Here is a 21,003-nt window from a genome sequence, read left to right as displayed (position 1 = left end):
GTACATTAAAAACAAAATACAACCATGGGATCAGTGACACATAGTGTTGTAGCATGGAACTAGCCATCAAACAAATCTGTGTTCTAAGCCTAGCTTTGTTACGCACAAGCTGAGCGCTATTAGGATAGGTCATTTAATCCCTTGGGTCCGTAATTTGATCACCTGTAAAATAGCAGTAATAGTATCCACCCTACCTTTCAGAATTTTATGTGGATCAAATGAGATGAAAGATGATTTAAAAAAGTTGGACATGTGATAAGAGCATCAAACAACAACTAAATCAACCACAAATGCTGGACTTGGGCACAGTGTGTGATCATGAATGAAAATTATCCTTGCAATTAAAAGCTTCTAGGTTTACTCAGGCTTAGGAATATGCTGGAGAGGGAGCTTTCTGTATCCACTCTATGACAGCCATTAGAATTTTCACTCCTAATTTAAGAAGGGCCAAGTTTAAATATGTGAATGCTGGGAATGATCAGAAACCTAATATGTGAGAAGTTAAACTATGGGGAATAGATTGCAGTTTGCTTTCTCTCTAGGCCAAAACTCAGGGCATTAACTTCTCAGAATATGGATGATATCAAGCTCTCCCTTTCCAAATAACGTGTGACTTATGTTCACCAATGATTCCCTAACTCTCTTTGTCTTTGTTTTGGCTTGATTTTTAGATGTATTTTCCTCCTTTTGATATACTCCTTGGAATATATTTTTCTTGTTTTGAATTAAGGTGAACTAACAATTCTTTGCTTTTAAAAAACATTTTGAGATGATTCCTTGAGATAATTGAAGGTGCCTCAGGGTGACACAACCCCAGGACTTGAAATGACTGTAGTAAAACAATGTCACTGACAATCAGCAGATGCCAGGTGGTGCTTCAAATGAAGAGAGACAAAGGGAGAATCAGGAAGAACACAGCCACAAATGCTGGTTTTCAATCCTGTCCACATCTGCTTGACCACTGGCTTCCCCAGGCTGGGGCTGCTGACTTACTGTGGAACAAATAAAAGAGTTCAGCATCACAGGACCAGGATACTGCCCTTTAGTGAAAAAGTTTCAATGGCTTCTGGGTCTTGGGTGTTGGAGCAGGATATTACTGAAGCGATATTACTCTTCTCTGGCAGAAAAGGTACTCTTTACACATGACTGTGGTTTGGTGTGTTATTGTTCAGATCCAGTGTTTTGTTTTGTTAATAGCTGCTGAAGTATCCCTAAATACTTGGGCACACTTGCCTGTGCTTTAAGTGTCCCACCAGGCAGTCTGGGATTCAAATCCTGGCTGAGACTCCTGAGTGACTTTAGACATATCCCAATGTTGCCATGAGTTTCATTTCCTCATCTGTTAAAAAAAAAAAAAAAAAAAGGGTTCATGCAAACCACCTTGCTGTTGTGAATTTTAAATGAGATGATCTATGCAAAGTGTCTTGTATAGTGCTTGACTCAATAGCCATTTGAAGAATGGCAGTGATGATTAGGGGAAGAATAAAGATCTCAGAGACAGGAAATGTGGAATCTATGTCTGGTTCAGCCTCTAATGAGTTTTGTGAGTTTAGGCAAGTCATTTAGCTGCTCTGTGCTTCAATTTACCCGTCTATCAAATTGTCAACTAGTATTTGATGGTTTACCTATCGTGCTTGAAAATGAAATTGCCTTGCAAATATTAGGAGCTTACCATATGTTTGTCAAAGGGTCAAGTAGGTACAGAGTGCTTTGAAAATTTAAAATGACTATACAAATACACAATTAAGCACATTTAAAAAATAATAATGTGACTACATCCTCAAAAACTTCCAAATTCCAAAGGTAATTAAGAACATACCTACATTTTACAAAATTTTTTTAAATTTGGAAAATAGTCCATTTTGATTATGGTAGCATATTAAAACTAATAGATTTCTTGGGCAAAAAACACACAAAAACTTTATGGAGTTTGTGGACAGCCCCTAGTGCCTTCCACTAAGGACGCTAAGATGAATGCCAAGGAGGATTTTTTTTTTTAAACCTTTCCTTCTTCCCCTTCCTCCACTCTGAAACAATCATCAATTACCCTTATCCACCAGCACCATCTCATCTAAGTTCATTTTCAAGATGAAGTTTCCTCGTTGGATGTTGGCTGTCCAATCCTCCTTCTGTCCATCACTGGCTGCCTCAGAGCTGTCCCCAGATTGACAGTTTGAGAGTGAATCAATAATAATTATCTGGCTGCAGCCATGGCGAGCTGTGTAATTCTGCCACGGGACAGCATTGTGCAAACAGAGCTGCATCTCCGGCTGCAGGTTTAAATATGCAGGCTGGGGCTGTCCATTTAGGTGCCCTGATCATGTGATTACCGGGAGGTAGTGCTTCTTCCCCCGCTGCATTAAAACCCTTTCAAATGATACACTCACCTTCTGGGACTGCTGAAGAGAATTGCACTATGTAAAATACTGCTTTCAGGGCCTAAATCATAAATCAGTGATTTAAAGGCACAGCCTTAGGAGAGGAGACACACTTTGCTTCAGTTCTTTACACAGACTTTAGGAAGAACCACTGATGGGGAATGTATAAGCACAAGTAAAAGAATGGGATCTCAGATATGTTTGGGTCGATATTTATTTTACCTCGTCCAAGGCAAAGAAGATAAAGATCAGAGTTAATTCAGTATTAAAATTTTGTGGATTTGAGAGGTACAGGTTCATCATTTCCTGTTTGAACAAGAAAAGGTTGGCTTTATTGAGCTGAATATAACTAATTTTCTTTAACTAATTTCTTTAACTAATTTTCTTTAGCATACCTTTGTTGAAAATGTTGCTGGTTGCTGTTGTGGTTACTCTTATGAATAGGCAGCTACATTTTATTGGTCATATTTATGAGTATTTGGTATTGAAGGCAGTGGAGTTTTGTTGGTGTTATTTTCTGGGAATCTGTTTCTGTTTAGAAATTAGGAGACGGAAAGTTCTTGGGGGGCATAATCAATTCTTTAACAGAACTCAGTGAGAACTGGGCATGCAACCAAAATGGGGCAATCATAAATTCCTGGGGGTAGGGATGTCACATTTGGAACAGAAAATGATCTGTATGTCATTAGCAAATGATGTGAAACAAATAAAAACGGTGTGTCCCATAATCATATGATCTATGCTATTTTAATTCTTTTTAATATATTCATATGCATACAAATATATATCTATAGTTTTTGAAGTAAAATAATAAAATATAAAAATTTGTTTTACATCTATGTGGTGGGATCTTTCAATTATTCTCTTTTTTTCTTTAATGTAAAATCTTTAAAAAATAAAAGCATTCAGAAAAAAATGGAATGAGGTTCATTGGTAAGTTCCTTATCATTGGATATAATCAAACTGAAACAGTTACTACTCAGCAAAGACTTTTTTTATGTAGGTTATTTAAACATTGACTAAAAAGTTACCGGGAAATAGGTACAATTTCTCCTGACTCTAAGATTGCAGGATTATTCTCTAGGTTTGTAGGTGGCTGGAGCATCTGGTGGAAGAGAAATGGTGGAAGGCATGGGTTATTGGAGGGAAAAATCACAGCAAAAACTTACATCTTAGTTGTATTGAGCTTCGTCTATTTACTGAGTTAGGCACCATTAACCATTCTTTAACTCATCATTGCTTTATTTCTCCAGTGATTTTTGTTGGCTTCCTAGTTTCTTAGTAGTAAAAGGGTTTTAGGCATAAAATTGAGCATAGGGAGCTTAGCTACAAATATATATTAGAATTGCTGAAAGGATCAACGACCAGTAGAGAATGGAGACTCAGATAAAATAGAAAAATTCCCTTCTTTTCTTCCTTCTTTCCTCCCTCCCTCCTTCCCTCCCTCCCTCCCTCCCTCCCTTCCTTCCCTCCCTCCTTCCTCCCTCCCTCCCTCCCTCCCTCCCTTCCTTCCTTCTTTCCTTCCTTCCTTCCTTCCTTCCCTCCTTCCATTTAATCAGCTAACCAATCAACCAGATAGTCTACCAAACCACCTACCTTTATTAACTACCTGCTACTTGCAGGGCACATACGTGAACCAGATCAGAATCTTGTCTTCGGAGAATATGCAGACTAGTAAGGGAGATAAGACATGGGGATACTAATTATAACCCTATAATGCAGGGGGGAATTACTGATTGCCAAACAAAAGTACAGAGAAAGTGACAAAGGGTGTCAGAGCCTGGACATAAGATTTCCAGCTGGGGTTCATATTTGTAGCTAAGCCATCCTGTGATCAAAGTGTATACCTGCTATTTTGCAATGACTTAATTACCTGTTAAGACACCAGGGGGCCAATTAAAAGACAAGAAAAATAAAGCAGTGATGAGTTTAAAAATACATAGAATTATAAATATTGGGCATAGTGAGAACAATTTTAAATGATCTGGAAAAAGACTATAAAAATAGAAATCACATAATAAAATCTGGGTTTTGGAAGGCAATAAAGAAAATGATATAATTCCTTATAGATAAATAATCTTTGAGATTTGCAGGCTCTCTACTGTTGACTTGAATGACAGATCTATTATTCTATTTAATTTGTGCAAATAAGACTTTTAATTCTCATCTCGTCCATGAAGACTTTCAGATTTCTTAATCTCACAGTGCAGGCTTCCTCTGAACTCTTTTAGCCTCTAGTGTTTTTACCGTTCATTTGGCTACTATCACTTGCTGCCTTATATGACACAGAAGGTCCTTTCAAGTGAGAAAGATGCATTGCTTTACATCTGGAGAAGCATGAAAACAGACATGCCTGCTAGAACCAACTTCATTAGGAAGATTAACGTATGTTTTGAATTCACCTTGGTTTATATACGTCCAAAGAAAATTGAGAAAGCCTTTAACTGAGGTGGACTGCTTTGTGGGATCCATAGCATCTTGGCCAATTATCAGGAAATTTCATGCAAAATAACTTATACTGTGGTAAAAAAGTACCAGAGTCAGTTGTGGCCACTAGAGTAGTGATAGTAAGATTTAACTTGTCTGTGGCTCTTGCTGCTAGCTTCCCCTGCCCCCCACCCCCACTTCTCCTGGGTGAGGGGAAGAGAGGGGCAAGGGGCCTGCAAGTGGGCACAGGAACAGCTACTGGAGTTAGCTACTGAGGGCTTGAAACTACCAGCCAGGGTGGCCTATTCAATTCACTGTGAAGAGGAGAAAGGAATATGGAAAACAGTTAATTGGAGAAGTTGGGACATGGGCTCACTAGTAGGCAGAAGGAGCAGGTGCAGCCTGTAGGAACCACTGAGGTAGGCAGCTGGCCCAGGAAGTGGGGCACCTGGAGGGTGGTCAAAGTATTTGACATAGAAGCAGAACCAACATTGATACAGAGCGCAGAAATTGACCTGATACCAGTGCTAGCCTTATGTACATGTGACCCAAGCAATAAGGGCCCCTTGCTTGATTTAATGAGCTGCTGTCTTAGAATTCTTAGTGATTTCTGAACAAGGGCCAACAGTTTCATTTTGTATTGGACCCTGAAAATTATGTAGCCAGTCCTACTTGATATGGAAAGTAAGACTGGCAGTCTAGACCAACAATATTTGAAACCCATGTCCTCTGGGTTTCATCTCTCTCACAGAATTAAATACTTTAAAGAGCAGAGCCAGCTCCTGAAATATTGCCGTAATTTCCACAGTATGCATCCTGATGCCTGATGCAAAGTGCAGTGAATATGTTGATTATTGATCAAAGAACCAAATGGAAATTGGTTTATTAATATTATTATTGCCATTAGAATTATAGAGCATTGCTATTCTTTATCTGGTTTTGTGAATATATGATAACTCAATGAAATTTACATGCTTTAAATATTTTGCATGAGAGAAAGGAATGAATGCAAGAAAAGCACAAGGAAAACCACATTAAAAGGTGGCAATGCGGAGAAATAATTTTTTCCTGTCTACTTTCAACAGAGTTTACCCAACATGTTCCGTATCCTCTTAGCATCTTTAGATGACAAAAATCTATACACACACATACAAAGTGAGTTAATCTTCACGTCTTCATGTTTACATATATCAGAGGATCACTCTGAGCTTTCAGGGCAGAACTTTGGGATCTTGTGCTCCTGAGAGGACAATGGAATGGACTCCTGGGGCCAATGGACAGTCTTTGTGGCCCATTTGGTGGCTAAAAGTGTTCACCTTGATGTCTGATAACCTGGTTTGAAGCCCGGCCAGGCTGTTAACACACTGTAAAAACTTGAGTATGTTATTAACCTCTCTATGTCATAGAGTCCTCATCTGTAGATTGGGAATAATCATTGTAACTATCTCACAGAGCTGCTGTAAAGATTAATAAGATGATGCATGTTTTTACACTTAGTAGAGTGCCCAAGACATCAAAATTACTCAATAAATATTCATAATGATGACAATTCTCAGGGAACATAAGGGGAACAAAGGGTTTTCTAGCTACTGAATTATTTCCCCAGGTGGATAGGTAGTTCATGTGAGGAAAGACTGGAGACGTTTGGAATTAACCTCAAGGCACTGCTCAGGGTCAGGGGGATTCTTCCTCAAATGTCCTCTAGTTCTCGTCCCATGTTCCTCGAAGGAGGGTCCCATAAAACTGAGAAGAGCAATTTTGCTCTTTGGAGGCCGAAGGATGAACCTGGGCTTTGACAGCCCTGCGGCAGCAGAGATGGCAACATCATCAGGAGCCATGGTGATGGTGGCTGAATTAGTGGTGGCAGCAGGGAGCTGGCGGTGACTAGCTGCGGTAGTAATGGCATGCGCAATGTGACTAGACATGGGACCTTGGGAAACTTAATCCAACTTTTTATGCATAACTTTTCTTATCTGTAAAATAGAAATAATAACAGTGCCTACCTAATAGAAGTGTTGGGAGGATTAACTAAGTTGGGATGATTAAATGAGATTGTACATGTCAAGCAGTGAGCACAGTGCCTTGGGTTCAGTGAACAGCAGCTGTTACTGTCCTTAGCATTTCTGTAGACAGTAGTAGGACCAGTGGTGTGGAGAGCTTGGGAGAGTAACAATGGCAGCAGTAACCCCAAAACACTGGCCATCTGTTTGACTCTGCTTGGAGTCTTAGGGTCCATGACCAAGTTCTGGCCCAGAATTCTGGTTTGACAACACCTTCTACAATCTGAGCAACCATTTTATCAAGAGGTTAAAAAAATACCCAAATCCTGAAGTATAGCTAAGTCTTCTGTTCACGGGAGGAGCAAGAGTCAGAATTGAGAGAAAATCTTCGATCAGTCACTGTGTCACTGTAAGCAACTTATTGAACATCTGTGAATTGTGTTTATTTTCTTTGATATATAAGATGAAGGTCAAAGGTACCTACATTACAGGGTTGTCATGAAGATTAAAGGAGGGAATGTAAAGCAAAGGCTCTTTCTAAGTTCCAAGTAATATAAACATTTTTCTACAGTTCATGCTAATTACCATTTTGGAGATTATTGGACAGGTATTGTTTCCCATATTTTATAAATGAGGAACTGAGTCTGGAGACATTAAATAATTTGCTCAAAATCAATGACTAGTGAAGGACCTAGTGAGGACTTGGAATCCTTTTTTCTGAGACCAAACCTCTATTCTCTTTTTATTTTTAATGCTGTGAAACCCTTTCTCCATATTAAATTGTCACCCAAATCCAACACATAAAACATATCAGGAAGAAGCTATTTCCCTGCCTCCTCCCAACCCTGTCATTAGCCCTCCCAGGTCTGAGGAGCACAATTTGCAAATCTTTGCCTTCTTCAGGGAGACTTCCTAGGAGGCTGAATACTCCATTCTGCTACCCTCACTCATCCCAGCCCCTGAGGTCAGATATCAACTGTGTCTGGCAGGAGGTTGAACAAGGAGACTCTGAGGGCCTCTGGCTCTGGTCCCCATTGCTTCTGAGATCAAGACAACACACACACATGTCACATTGGGACTATGGAAATACATGGCTGAGATCTCAGCCCACACAGGTGATGCTATCTGTGACTCTGGAAAGCCTCTGTTACTACTTTGCATTGGTACCACTTGTGCCTCTTGACTTTCCGGTGAGCGGTGATTCTTTGTTTCTAGGGCAAATGGAGAACCTGGAGAATTATTGCCTGGTAAGCAATCAGAAAAGAAACCATGTTCAGAAATAGCTTAGTGCTTCCAAGGATGGTGGAAAAAAATATCCCAGTCGGCAAATAGCTCAAGGTCAGGATGTGGGCATCTAGCATTTCTTGCTGCAGGTTGGAGGCCTGTAGAATCAGGAAGGTTTTGTATGCTCAGTGGTGGCTTTAGTGATGGCAATTGTGTGAAAGCTCAGACCTTGACTATAGGTTTATAAAACAGATAAAGATCTGTTATATAGTCAATCTGTTTATAAAGCAGATTTCTTGGCTTCTGAAACCACATCCGCTTGTGGAAACTAATTAAGCATAGGCAAAAACATTGCTAAGATCAGCAACCTTCTGCCAGAACACAATGCAGAGAGAGTTTTGGGCAGAGCCTGAGATATGTCCCCTAAAGTTTGCTGGTTTTCTCCTAGAGCCCAGTGCAGAGCATTGGGAAGGTGTGAGGCTCACTTGAGGAGCCCACGTCAGCAAGTCAGAAAGAGACTGTTTTTTAGGGAGCTTGTTAAGAAAAAGGGGGCCACCTATGCCCCATTAGGTTCTTTGTAGCCCTTGGTGGGGACACAGAGAATGCAGTGGTTCCTGAGGCTCCACATGCAGAAAGATGGAGTTGGAGGCAGGAGTCAAAGGGTTGCCCAGGTAACGGGACACCCAGCCAGGGGGTATAATTGAAATATGGGGATCCAGATGAACAGCTGCTCCTCCAGAGGTCCTCAGGAAAGACAGGGCCCCAGGGAAAGCCAGACTCTGCCTGTAGACAGTCATGTGCACCTCATAAATGGAGACCAGCATAGCGCAGAGGCCGTAGCCTCAGATGACAACAGGCTAAGCAAGGTTGGGATTAGGGTGAGGCAAGGGAGGTGCCTAGGGTACAAGTTTAACGAGGCCCTCCATCTCAAGGTTGGGCAAGTGCAGGGTTGGTGCCTCCCTTGCCTCACCTGAGTCCAGGCCCTGGACTGGGTGAGCCAGAGTAGATAGGAGACAGAGATTTCTGTCTCTCCTACTCTGTCCTCGTCCAGTGCAGGGCTGGAGCCTCAGGGAGGGAAAATGGGCCTTGAAAACAAACGCATTTCCCTCCTCCTGGAGTCGTAGTTCTAAACTATTAGGCTAAGAGGTTACCAAAGAAGCCACTATCAAATAAAGAATGTGTGATATCACACAACTGAAATGTTGACATTAAAAAAAGAAACTTTATATAACAAGTTACTGACACTCTTCAAGAGAGTGCTTGCATAAGCCAGTGCCTCTGAAGAGGAAGGAAAGGGAAGGCAGAATGGAAAAGAGGTTGAGGAGGGAGACTCGAAATCATCCACTCTTTAAATTTAGTGGTCCTGCGGAGAGATTGGATGATGGACAGGCCTAGGTGTGAATCTTGGCTCCATCATCTATAGCTGTGGGGTTTGGGCAAATCACTCAAGTTTTCGTTTCATGACCTGTGAACGGGAATAAGAATACCGGTTCTTACTCCACAGTACTGTCATGGGGATAAAGTGACAGGGTAAATAGAGCACCTGGAATTATGCTTAGCGCCTAGAAGAATCAACAAGTGTTAGCTGTTTCCCTTGGCCTTGCCTCTGTTTCACTGAAGGATGAAACTTTCACAGGTACACATACAAGTGTTTGTGTGTGCTGGAGAGCAAACTGACTGAGAGGTAATTCTGGAAAATGCAGGACTGGGTGAGGAGGAACTTTAAAGATATAAACAACATCAGTATGCTGCCAGTCTGTATAGAAATATAATCTAAGTTTATAAAGTCAAGAAGCATTTGAACTGAGTGCTGAAGTATAAGTGTCGCTGAAACTGTGGCAGACTTGTGAAACCTTACAGAGGTTATGTTGGGCACATAAAAGGATGTGTTACTCTCTTTGGTGGTAGTAAATCTGTGGATCTAAAGATGATGCATAGACAAAACGAATAAGTAGTTTAAGATGATTGGACATAACTGTGGAGGTTAGAAATGGAACTAGTTCTTATGGAAATATCTGATGCACAGAGCAGGAATCATACCTTTGTAAGCTGATATTATGAAAATCAACCTTATTCTCCTTCAGGTTGCTGTCAGGGAGACTATCAGGGACAAATTCCTGGGCCTAGTGTCCTTCAGGAATGGCTCCTTATGGTATTTTCAAAATATTCATGTGTCTAACAAGATTCTAGATTTTCTGTGTGCTTTTCCAGATTTCTGGAAGAAAATATCTCCTGCATTTAAACAATTGTGTTTGCTCTTTGTAAATAAAGGGAAAAAATTAAAAGAAACTAGCCAGAGGCATTGTAATACTACTGAGAATATTAGAAGGAGGAATGACCACATATACAGAGGTGAATGATATATAAAATGAATCACGTTTTTACTTGACATATGTTACAAAAGACAAATTATTTTGTCTACATTAATAAATAAATTAATTTCTTTTTCTGAAGTTTAGATTTGGAATTATCCCATATTTTTCTCTCCAAACATTTTTTTTGGAGGGTGGAAGATAGTTACTATATTAGTCTTTTTTGGAAACCTAATACTTTTCTCATTATCATAAAAATGACGTTTATGCTGTGGTCTCAGTAGCTGTTTTTTTCCAGTGGAGATTTCATTTTAAAGCTCTTTGTTCAGACATTTTAAATCCAGCCATAAATATTTCTTTGAAATGGGGCATGGGAGGTTTGAATTTTAGTCCTTTGGAAAAAAAAAAGTTTTGAAGTTCTCTACAGTCATATTGGAACACTGAAATGAGAGTTTATTAAAATGTATTTGAAGACAAAAGTTAATATTCACATGAAGTAAGGTTTGTTGGTAATTTTTTTAAGTAAGGAAATGTAAGATAAACACGTTGCTTCAGATTTAGCTGGAAAGTGGATCATGCCTGTTTTATCCAGTGTACGATTCCCCTATTTCATTGAAATTAATGATTTTATGGTTTAATCTATCCAGTATTTTCTAAATTACCAACAGTTACATTATAATGAGAGAAGCTGTGCCTGTTTTATGTAGGTATAGTATATGTGCAGTGAATTAACACCAAACTCAAAATCAAATGAGAGAAACAGAGGATCTAATGAATGCATGAGTGACATTGAAAGCTCTCTGTATACTATTTCTTTCCTCGAATATGATTGGCAGTTGGACATCTTGGCTTAGTACACAAACAGAAGAGATGTGGAGGAGAATACTGGCATTTTACACAGTTTATCTTCCATTATTGTATTTAATTTTTAAAAGGACATCGGAATCCTTTGGGAATTCTGTCACAGCCTGAAGTTCTGCTACCAATTTCACATTTTTTTTTCAAGTTGATATAGTGATAAAATTTAACATGCCTTAAAATAAAATAGTATTGAAAACTTACAAGGAGAAACATTCCTTGATAAACGGAAGAGATACATTCCTGAAAGAGAATGTCTATATGTTTAACTCTTTAAAAACACCATTATTTTTGTAACTAGATGTAATTTCTGTGACACATTTCCACAGACCAGGGATGGAGGGCAGCTTATAGGGTTCGTAGGTTTATGCATGGGGGAGAGGTCATGGTTGTTGGGTTGGGGGAAGGAAACTGGTATAGGTGGGGATTGAGGGGGGAGAAGAGACTCTTCTAGTAGGTGCCTCAGTCTTAATAGTTTGGTGCCATTGTGGTCTTCCACATTCCTCCTGCTCAGCAAACATCTTTCTCCAATTCATATGTTAATTCACGCCTTGTGGCTCCAATGTTGTGTACTCCTGGGAAAAAGAGTAACATGGAAAGAAACGTTTGCAAACATTTATTCATTTACATAGCTCGGTCTAGTTAAGCAGGGAGAATACCTCAGGCACCAACTGCCAATGAAAACTTAATCCCAGAGAAGACCAAAACACCACAGTGTTTCTGACTTAGATCGCTCAGTTCTTTTTTTTTTTTAAATCCACTTCTTAGAAACTTTCTCCCTAACAGGTCCAAATGCATTTCTTTTCCTTTTTTTAAGGTTGAGCTGAAAAATTTCCTGCTTTCTCTTCAAACTCTAATTCCTTGTTTTTCAAATCAATCCCAACACTAACTATCAGTTGTCAGAAAACTGATGGGCATAAACATATAGGTTGATGCTAGTGTTTAAAAAACACACTTGCAAATGAGAACAGGCCTTTTTGTATGCCATGTCTTAAAATAGGCACTGACATCTTGACTCTGGCTTTTGTACTTCTAGATTTTGGTTTGACTGCTGCTGGTTTTACTGCTGCTCTGGGCTGTTATAATCAATGAATGAAGGCAGGCAGGTTAGCAGTCTTAGCTGCTTGTGGCATAATCATCAAAGATGTTGTAGAAGCTCTACTGGCCTACAGAAGGCCTATTTCCCACATCCCACATCTCTTGGTATAAATGTCTCATATTTTGCAGACTGTAGTCTTATGGCCAGAACTCATTCAATGAGTCTTTCAAGCTGAATGTACTTCAGGGGAAGGACTTCTTCCTAACAGGGTAATTTAAAACTTATTCGACTACTGGGCTCCGATCTCTTTTGAGATGCTCATGGCAATGAACTCTTCAGGAACCAAATACCCTGGGTCATATGAAGGTGTGTTTTACCTATATAAGGAAAAATTTGTCTTCCACTCACTCTTAACAGAAGGCATATTAATTTGCTGGACATTCTATCAAAACTTCATGCTAACTCTCCTTTCAATGCATTAAAATTACTATTTGTTCCTTTTTATCTTGTGGAAAAGCTACACAAAATTGTCACTTTTGTAGATTTTGCATTGGGCACTAACTTCAGAATGAGCTGTGTAAACTCTAACAGAGATGCCTAGCTATCGATGATCATACAGATTCATGCTTTGAAACCTCTATCAGAATCAGTGCCTGCAGGAATGACCTTTTGAAAGACTATTAATAATCTAAAGTTTTGTAAAGCGTAGTTGCATTTTAGCTGCTATTCTTTTAAATCTATATTTAATGATGGTTTACTTCTCACCTTAATAAACAGAATTTACAATTCACATTAGCATAGTACAGGCTCTTAAAAGTCCTGCAGTAAAGAAACCTATTAAATTCTGTTTATCCCAGTGCTTCCCAATGTTATTGACTATGGAAGACTTTCAGTTCTTTTGACTCATATTTTTTATATTTATATTCCAGGGAGAGGGATGTCTCACAAAATGCAATGAGGAAAATACCAATGTAAAGTGATAATTAATTTTTAAAAATTGAACATGTCTGATGTTTTCCATCTGAATGACATGATACCACTTTTAGCTGAAGTTGATATCTTAATGAATAGTATAGGATACTTGTACTACAAATCCTCAAAAGAATATTTTCTAACTCTTTGAAATTTGCGTTCTATAAAAAAACACAGAAGAAATTATTTTTAGGGAAGACATATCTCTAAGTATTCTGGTTTATATTAGATTGGGTACTTACATCATTGTGCTATATTTATTTTATAAATGCATATAGATAGTTATGAACCAAGCAAAGCTAATCACTCTATAAGTATCAGTTACTTAATCCTCATAACGACACTTTGAGGTAGCTATTATCCCATTTCAGAGATGAGCAATCAAAACACAGAGAGGTTAAGTAACTCACCTAAGAAAACACAGTAGTTGATAAAGCTGGGTTTTGACCACATGCAGCTAATGAATAGTCAGTGTTCCTCCCCAGTAAACGGGTGTTGGTGCTCTTGGTCTTTCCCACAGATTAATAAAGTTTCCACACAGCTTTTTCTCTTTCCCACATCTACCTTAATCTGGGTCTCTGAGATTGGGAGGAGTGAGTCATCTGTCTTCCAGCATAACAAGAAGGAAGCCAGTGAGTGGAACTCAGCACAGGCTTCACATCTCTCACCTTGATGGAGCTTTTCTTTCTTATCCTATTTTTCCCCTTGGAGCTTAAATATGGATTATGTTCAGCCTCTTGATATTCAATTAGCCAGAGAGGCAGGGAGGCTGAGTGTTTGGGAATAAGACTCACTTATTCCAAAATAAGATCTGCCACTAAGAAGTGGATGACCTAAGACAAGCCACTTTTCCTCCCTGAAGCTCAGTTCACTCATCTTTAAAATAAGACAATTGAGCTAAGAGACTTCCAAGTCCCTGCCCAATTCTATTATTTTATACATAGAATTTATTTTTGAATTGCTTTTTTCATTAAAGATGGTGAGAACTAGAAGACTGGAGTCACTGAACCATGTGTCTTGTCCTATGTGTTTATACTTATTTTCCTTGGAGTGGATTGAAGAAGTCCATGATTAAGGAAATGCCCTGAATGGGGACACTGTGATGAGATGACTCTGAAGGTCCTTGCTCCCTGATTTCTTACAAATAAGCTTCTCCACAGCTTTGTATCTATTCAAGATTAGTACCAATCTGGGATCATTCAAGATAAATCCTAGTCTAGGATCTCCTGCAAGTTGTGAGCCGATGAACAAAAGGCTGTTTTATTCATCAGTATGTGGCCTATTAATAGTACTTTGCACAGAGTGCTGCATACAGTAGGAATATAACAATAATGGTCAAATTAAATTAAAATCAACTTGGGAGGTTTGCTTGATTAGCATTTGTTCAGTTGGGAATATTTATTGGAAATCTAACAGCATGGGCAGTGAGAGGTGATGTAAAAGAGAGGGTCCTGACTGCTAACATCGGTAGAGTTTGGTGGTCAATTTAGTGAAGAGGGTATATATGTCTGGTGCAATATCTCCTGAACATGTGGTTTGTTCTCATATTCTCATAAAAAAATCCACCAAAAAAGAAATAAAAATCTTAGTAAGATTGTCGGGCTAAAGGAAAGACTATATATCTAAATATGAGATTAGAGTGTCAGGGTGGAGTAACTAAATGTACCCATGTGATAGAGGGCTCAAGACTCTCAGTGTATGACAGAGTGACAGGATCAAGTCCCAGAATATTCCTACTTTTCAAGACAAACAACCTCAAATGGTGTACTTCCTCTACCATCATACATTAATGAGATGATGAGGAATATGACCTCTTAGTAGGCTCTCGTGGTAACTGATGAAAAAAACTGGACACCATTCGTGGAGGAATAAAATTTTCACATCTTGGGCATATTCCAACAGAAAATTTAGCTTAGTTAAAACCTCTGTAAATAGAAAATGAGATTAGACAATTTTGAAAATGGTGCATCTCTTTCAAATGAAAAGGAATTTACAGGATTACTGTAAATCTACATTTTCTTGGTGAAAATTAGGGTTTATTAGTATAATTCATCAAATTAGGAAGCAAAGTTGATTAGGGTTATTTGACTGAGACTGCATTGATTAAGGACTCGGTAAAAGCTATAAATCCAACCAAGAAAAACATCCCTCCACATGGGAAAAGTACTGGGTTGACATTTAGAAGACAGTTCCTTTTTGTAGCAACTCTTACTTAATATCCAGAATTATGAAGATTTACTAATCTTTGACTTAGCATAACTCTTGGGAAATATATAACAAAGAATGAATAAAGGTGCTAGTAGTTTCCTAGGAAAACAAAAATAGCAAGATCTGCCTCCTTTTAGGTAAAGAACAATAATCTTGGACACTTGCTCCAGTTAGGCATTTAATCTGAACAATTCAGGCAAGAATCATCCCACTGTGATCTCAATAATGCTTTGGTTCTTCCTACTTTAAGCACCTCCCCATGTGCACAGGGCTTGGGTAAGTATTTAAACTTCTTTCTTCATTTCTGTGTGTGCAGATATAGGCTTTATGGATGAAGGACGATGAAGCATTTGTTTTTAGAAAATACAATGCTGGCCTTTCACTCAAAACATTTTCCCCTGGAGAGCCTCTACAGATCAAACATATTCTTTTTCACAATTGAACCAATCCTTGCAAAAGCTGTGACCACAGTTTTTTATTTATTTTGGCCTGTGATGAAAGGCAAGCACTTTCAAAACAGTTCCACCAATGGCTCTCACTAGGGAGAGCACCCCAGGTGGAAATGCAGAAAACATTTTGAAGGATGGAAAGGTACAAATAAATTCTGTGTTAAAATGTACTTTCTGTTAAGATTCTACCATTTGAAAATATTTGCCAATCTCTTGCAGGATTTAAAAATATTTACAGCCATTATGTTCCTAGCCATATTATATAGTCAGTAACTTTCCAGAGCTTTGAAATCTGCTTAGAGTTATATCTTCTGATTCAGGCTGGAAATTTTTCTCATTAAGGAAGAGACTCCTCCTGACCAACACCCATATAGCTATCATGGGCCGTCAGCAGTTCTGTCTAAATATATTCTGTATGACTACTTCTGCTTCTACCTTAGCCCAAGATAATATCATCTCAGCATGAACAACTGCAAAGGGTCTCCCTACTTTCACACTAACCTTCCTATAAAGTTTAACCTTCCCATGGCAGCCAGCTTTTAAAATTTAAATAATTTCTCATTATCCTCCAGTGGTTTCCCATCTCACTTGGAATAAAATCTGAAGTCCTTATAAATCCTACATGATCTTGCCTCTGCCTATTCTGCTTTAGTTTAGTTCAAAGCACATACCACTACTTGACATATAATGTATTCATTTGTTTTATTGTTTATCTTCTAAACTAGGATAATAGCCCCTTGAGGGCAGGGACTTTATCTGTTTTGTTCATTACTATGTTCACTTCACATTGTAGGGTCTGAAAAAATGTTTTCAATAAGTGAATTAATAAATCTAACTCTATAACTTCCTCAAAGCCTGTATTAGTTTGCTAGTGCTGCCATAACAAAATATCACAAACTGGGTGGCTTAAACAAGAGAAATGTATTATCTTACAGTTCTGAAAGCTAGAAGTCCAAGATCAAAGTGTCAGCAGGGTTGGTTCTGTGGGCTATGAGGATAAATCTGTTCCATGAATCTTCCCTAGCTTCTGGTGGTTTATTGGCAATCTTTAGCATTCCTTGGCTTGTAGAAGCATCACCCTGATTTCTCCCTTCATCTTCATGTTGCGTTCTCCCTGTGCACACGCCCAATCTCTCCTTTTTTATAAGGACACCAGTCAGATGAGAGCCCACCCTCCTCCAGTAGGACCTCATCTTAACTTTACTAATTACATCTGCAATAGCCGTATTTCCAAATAAGGCCACATTCTGAGGTACCAGGGGTTAGAACTTCAGCATATGAATTTGGGGAGGCCACAATTTAACCCCTAGCAATGCCCCTCCCTAGTACTGTGATCTGGCCTGGTAATCTAACCATCTGATAATTAACCTTTGTTTTGAAAATAAACTTTGAAGATAAAAGTTGTGGGTGAGTTAGGGATTGTGCTTGTACTTCAGGTTCTTTAGCACTTCAGCTATTGGAGAAGAGGACTGGCTCCTCTTCTGAAAACAGTTGTTTACCATCCATGGGATTAAGGCCTCTCTCCCAGTGGATTATGACTATGCTCTGTATGAGAAAATGTTCTGGGTAGGATGACAGAATCTGTGCATTCTTGCAGTGTCAGCTTATCCCTTCCTGCACACCCACACCACTGAGGGTACTCTTTTTGGTTTCTTACACAGCCTCCAATCTTGTGAGCACTCAGTGGAGGAGAAAAGAGCCTTTGAGTGAACATAAATCTCCTTGTGCTCTGGGGCTCCCAAGAGTTCTACATTGTCACGTTATCCCACACTTGACCTTTAGAGCTTGCTAAAATTTTAGCTGGTTTCTTCTTACTTGCTTTTATGAAGATATTTTCCTTATGTTGGGCTAGTCTGCGTGGCCCATCTCTTCTTGAGGAATCTATCTCATGGTTGTGTCGTGACATCAGAACTCCCAGTGGTTCAAAAAAACTTATGATGTTATAGTCTATCTGGCATTTCTTTCTTAGAGTTGTTAGCAACACCCCTTCTAGCTGTCTATATCTGAAGCAGAAACAGAACTCTTCTACATCTTTAATTTTATAGAAGCATAGCACAATCATGGAGCTCAGTCAATGTTACCATTCGTAAACGACAAAACAAAAACTAGAACCCACGTCTTCCTCCACAGTGAGAACTCCTGCAATTATTCCAAAGTGCCTGGGGCCTTTGCCTCCCTCCCCTTTAAGATCTCTTTTTTTGATTTACATTCCACCTTTCAAAATCAAATTTCCTCCAAGGTCATGCTCTTGGCCTTCTGTTTTTCTGCCTTTTCTTCCTGGGTCAGTTTAGTCGTTCTTAAGACCTCAGCTCTCATCTCTATGCTTGTTGCTTAAAGCATCCATTTTAATTTTTATTTCTAATCCAAATACCATCTTTTTATCTGCTAATTAAATTGCTCTAGGTGAATGTAACTTCATCCTCTCAAATTTCTCAAGGGTTGATCCACATATTAAACCTAATTTCCTTGCCCTTTCCCCCACTCCTCCCTATTTTCTAAATCATTGCTCTTTGCTGTCTCCCATTTTCCTGTCGGTGGTAAATTCCTTTTCCTTGTTCTCTTGTATCACAATTTAGGATTAATTTTCTATAACCATCCATTTATCTATACCTGCCAATCTTCACACAATCATGTTTTCCCTCTGATCTGCCTTTCTTATCCTTTCTCTCCATTTTGTGGTTTAGGTCATGTCTTAATCTGTTCGGGCTGCCATAACAGAATACCATAGACTGGCTGGCTTATAAACAACAGAAATTTATTTCTCATGGTTCTGGAGGCTGAGGAATCTAAGATCAAGGTGCCAGCAGATTTGCTGTCTGATGAGGGCTTGCTTCCTGATTCACAGATGACTGTCTTCTCGTTGTGTTCTCACATGGTAGAAAGGTAAATGAGCTCTTTAAGGTTGCTTTTATAAGGGCAGTAATCCCATTCATGAGGGCACAACCCTCATCACCTAACCACTCCCCAAAGCTCCCACTTCTAATATCATCATATTGGGAATTAGGTTTCAACATATGAATTTTCGGGGGGACATAAGCATTCAGTCTATAGCAGGCCCTTTTTGCCTTATTGTGGATTATTGCTATAATTAACATCCTAAGCATGTTCTTGGCCTCCATTCTCTTTTCCATCCAACTCCTGTACCTTTATCCTTCCCTCTCTCCACCCAGTTGCCAAGCACCCACAATAGATCCAAATCTTCCTGAATTATAGTTTTGATCTCAGCACTTTTCAGCTTAAGAATCTACAGTAATTCAATGTCACTTTGTGGATAAAATCCAAATAACTCTTATTCTAGAATTCAGGGCCTTCTATCAATTCAATGTCACTTCTGTCAACCCAGTGTCACTTTTTACTATGCTGAATAGAGTCACTTTAAAGTCTACTTCTATGAACTCCCTTCTTCCTCCAGTACCCCATCTCAAACACACACGTTATATGTGCGCACACAGGGGCTTAAAGAACATCATTAACTTAATTACTGAAAACAAACATCTTCAATTATCCAAGTTACATGTATGTGGAGACATAGGTTTAATGAAGTTTCCTCTTGTTGGACTGGCACGGTGCTGACAATATGATTCTTTGTTATACAAAAAGAGTAGTTAGAATTGAAAAAAGTAGATGCCATAAAAAATAACTTCTTGCCTTTAAGTAAGGAATAATAAGCTTGGTGATTAGATTTAGATTTTGATTCCTACATGTATTTGATGGCTGATGTAGGAAGCCTTCTTTTAAACACACCAATGTGTGTTTAAATAAAAAATAGATGAAGGAAATGATTCCCAAATGGAAGAGTCTCTTTAAATTTTTATTTTTGGTCATTTGAATGAAGATTGTGCACCAAGAAGCTGATGTCAAAGATTATTTGAAACCTGTCAAAAAAAATTACTGGCTATTTGAGACTTTCGTTTCCTGGATGACTTAGAGAGAGGGCATAAGACCTGGTGGTAAATCTTGGCTTGTTTGATAACTTGATTCTTTATATATTATTCCAGATGTCTACTCATCTGAATTATTTTATATGGGGGGGGGATGGAGAGAAAAAGCAGTGATGAAACTAGATGGCATTGTTTAGATAGAAAGAATTCCATTTAAGTGTAATTCCCCTGATAGCATTAATTTGGTAAAAAACCCTGTACATGACCTGCTCCTAACCTTCTATTGAGCAGTCAAAGATAGCTTTTAAAAAAAAGCATTGTCAATTCTAAGCTGCAATAGCTCTAGTTTGCCATTAACAATGGTACCCCGTATCCTGTGTGCAGAGTAACTAATAAGGGCCTGACTGAAGTTTTGACTTCTATTACTCCAGTCATGGTGGAGTCCCCTGAGGATGAGTAGGAAATGTCACTAGACCCTAGATGGTCTGCGCCTGATTCCTGAATTCCGAGCCATTCCACCTTTACAGAGGCTATTGCTGCTCAGATTCTAATAATGTTTGTGTATGTCAGTGCTTGTCTTCAATAATTCTCAGGCATTACACAGAAATGGCATGTGGAAGTTCCCATTAATCATTGCAGGACTGTGCTAGCAAATATTGGTAATTCATTTATTTTCTTCTCCTTTAATTTCCTCCCTCCCTCCCTCCCTCCCTCCCTCCCTCCCTCCCTTCCTTCCTTCCTTCCTTCCTTCCTTCCTTCCTCCCTTCCTCCCTCCCTCCCTTCCTTCCTTCCTTCCTTCCTTTTTCTTATCCTTTCATCTATTTAAAGAGGAGATATTTAAAAAAAGGTACCTCCTGCCTTAAATCAGCTATTCCACCTATGATTAAAAGTAGGTTATTTTCCCTCTTTCTGTCTTTATTCTTTCCTCTTTTAAAGCTTCTTTGAGAGAGAGTATAGGATGGTCAGATGAAGAAGAAATGGGAAAACAGAGGAAGAACGAAATGAGGGAATGCAGATGGTAACACAAATGTTAATTGAGAGGAGTAACAGCCAAATACGAGAAGGGAAAAGTAAATTAAGGTTGTAAAGAAAGAAATATAAATGATAAATGAGTGAAAGAGTTCATCCAGTGATTTATGGTAAGACCTCTTAATATCCTGAGATTTCAGTTTGGATTTCTATAAAATGGGAATGCTATTCCTTCTTGGTAAAATACTCTTTGAAATCTTTGTATTATAGTTAATCTTTACCAGCA

Source organism: Balaenoptera acutorostrata, chromosome 3, assembly GCF_949987535.1.
Source record: "Balaenoptera acutorostrata chromosome 3, mBalAcu1.1, whole genome shotgun sequence".
Taxonomy (NCBI): domain Eukaryota; kingdom Metazoa; phylum Chordata; class Mammalia; order Artiodactyla; family Balaenopteridae; genus Balaenoptera; species Balaenoptera acutorostrata.
The sequence above is the reverse complement of the archived record's forward strand: the minus strand, read 5'-3'. Positions refer to the sequence as shown.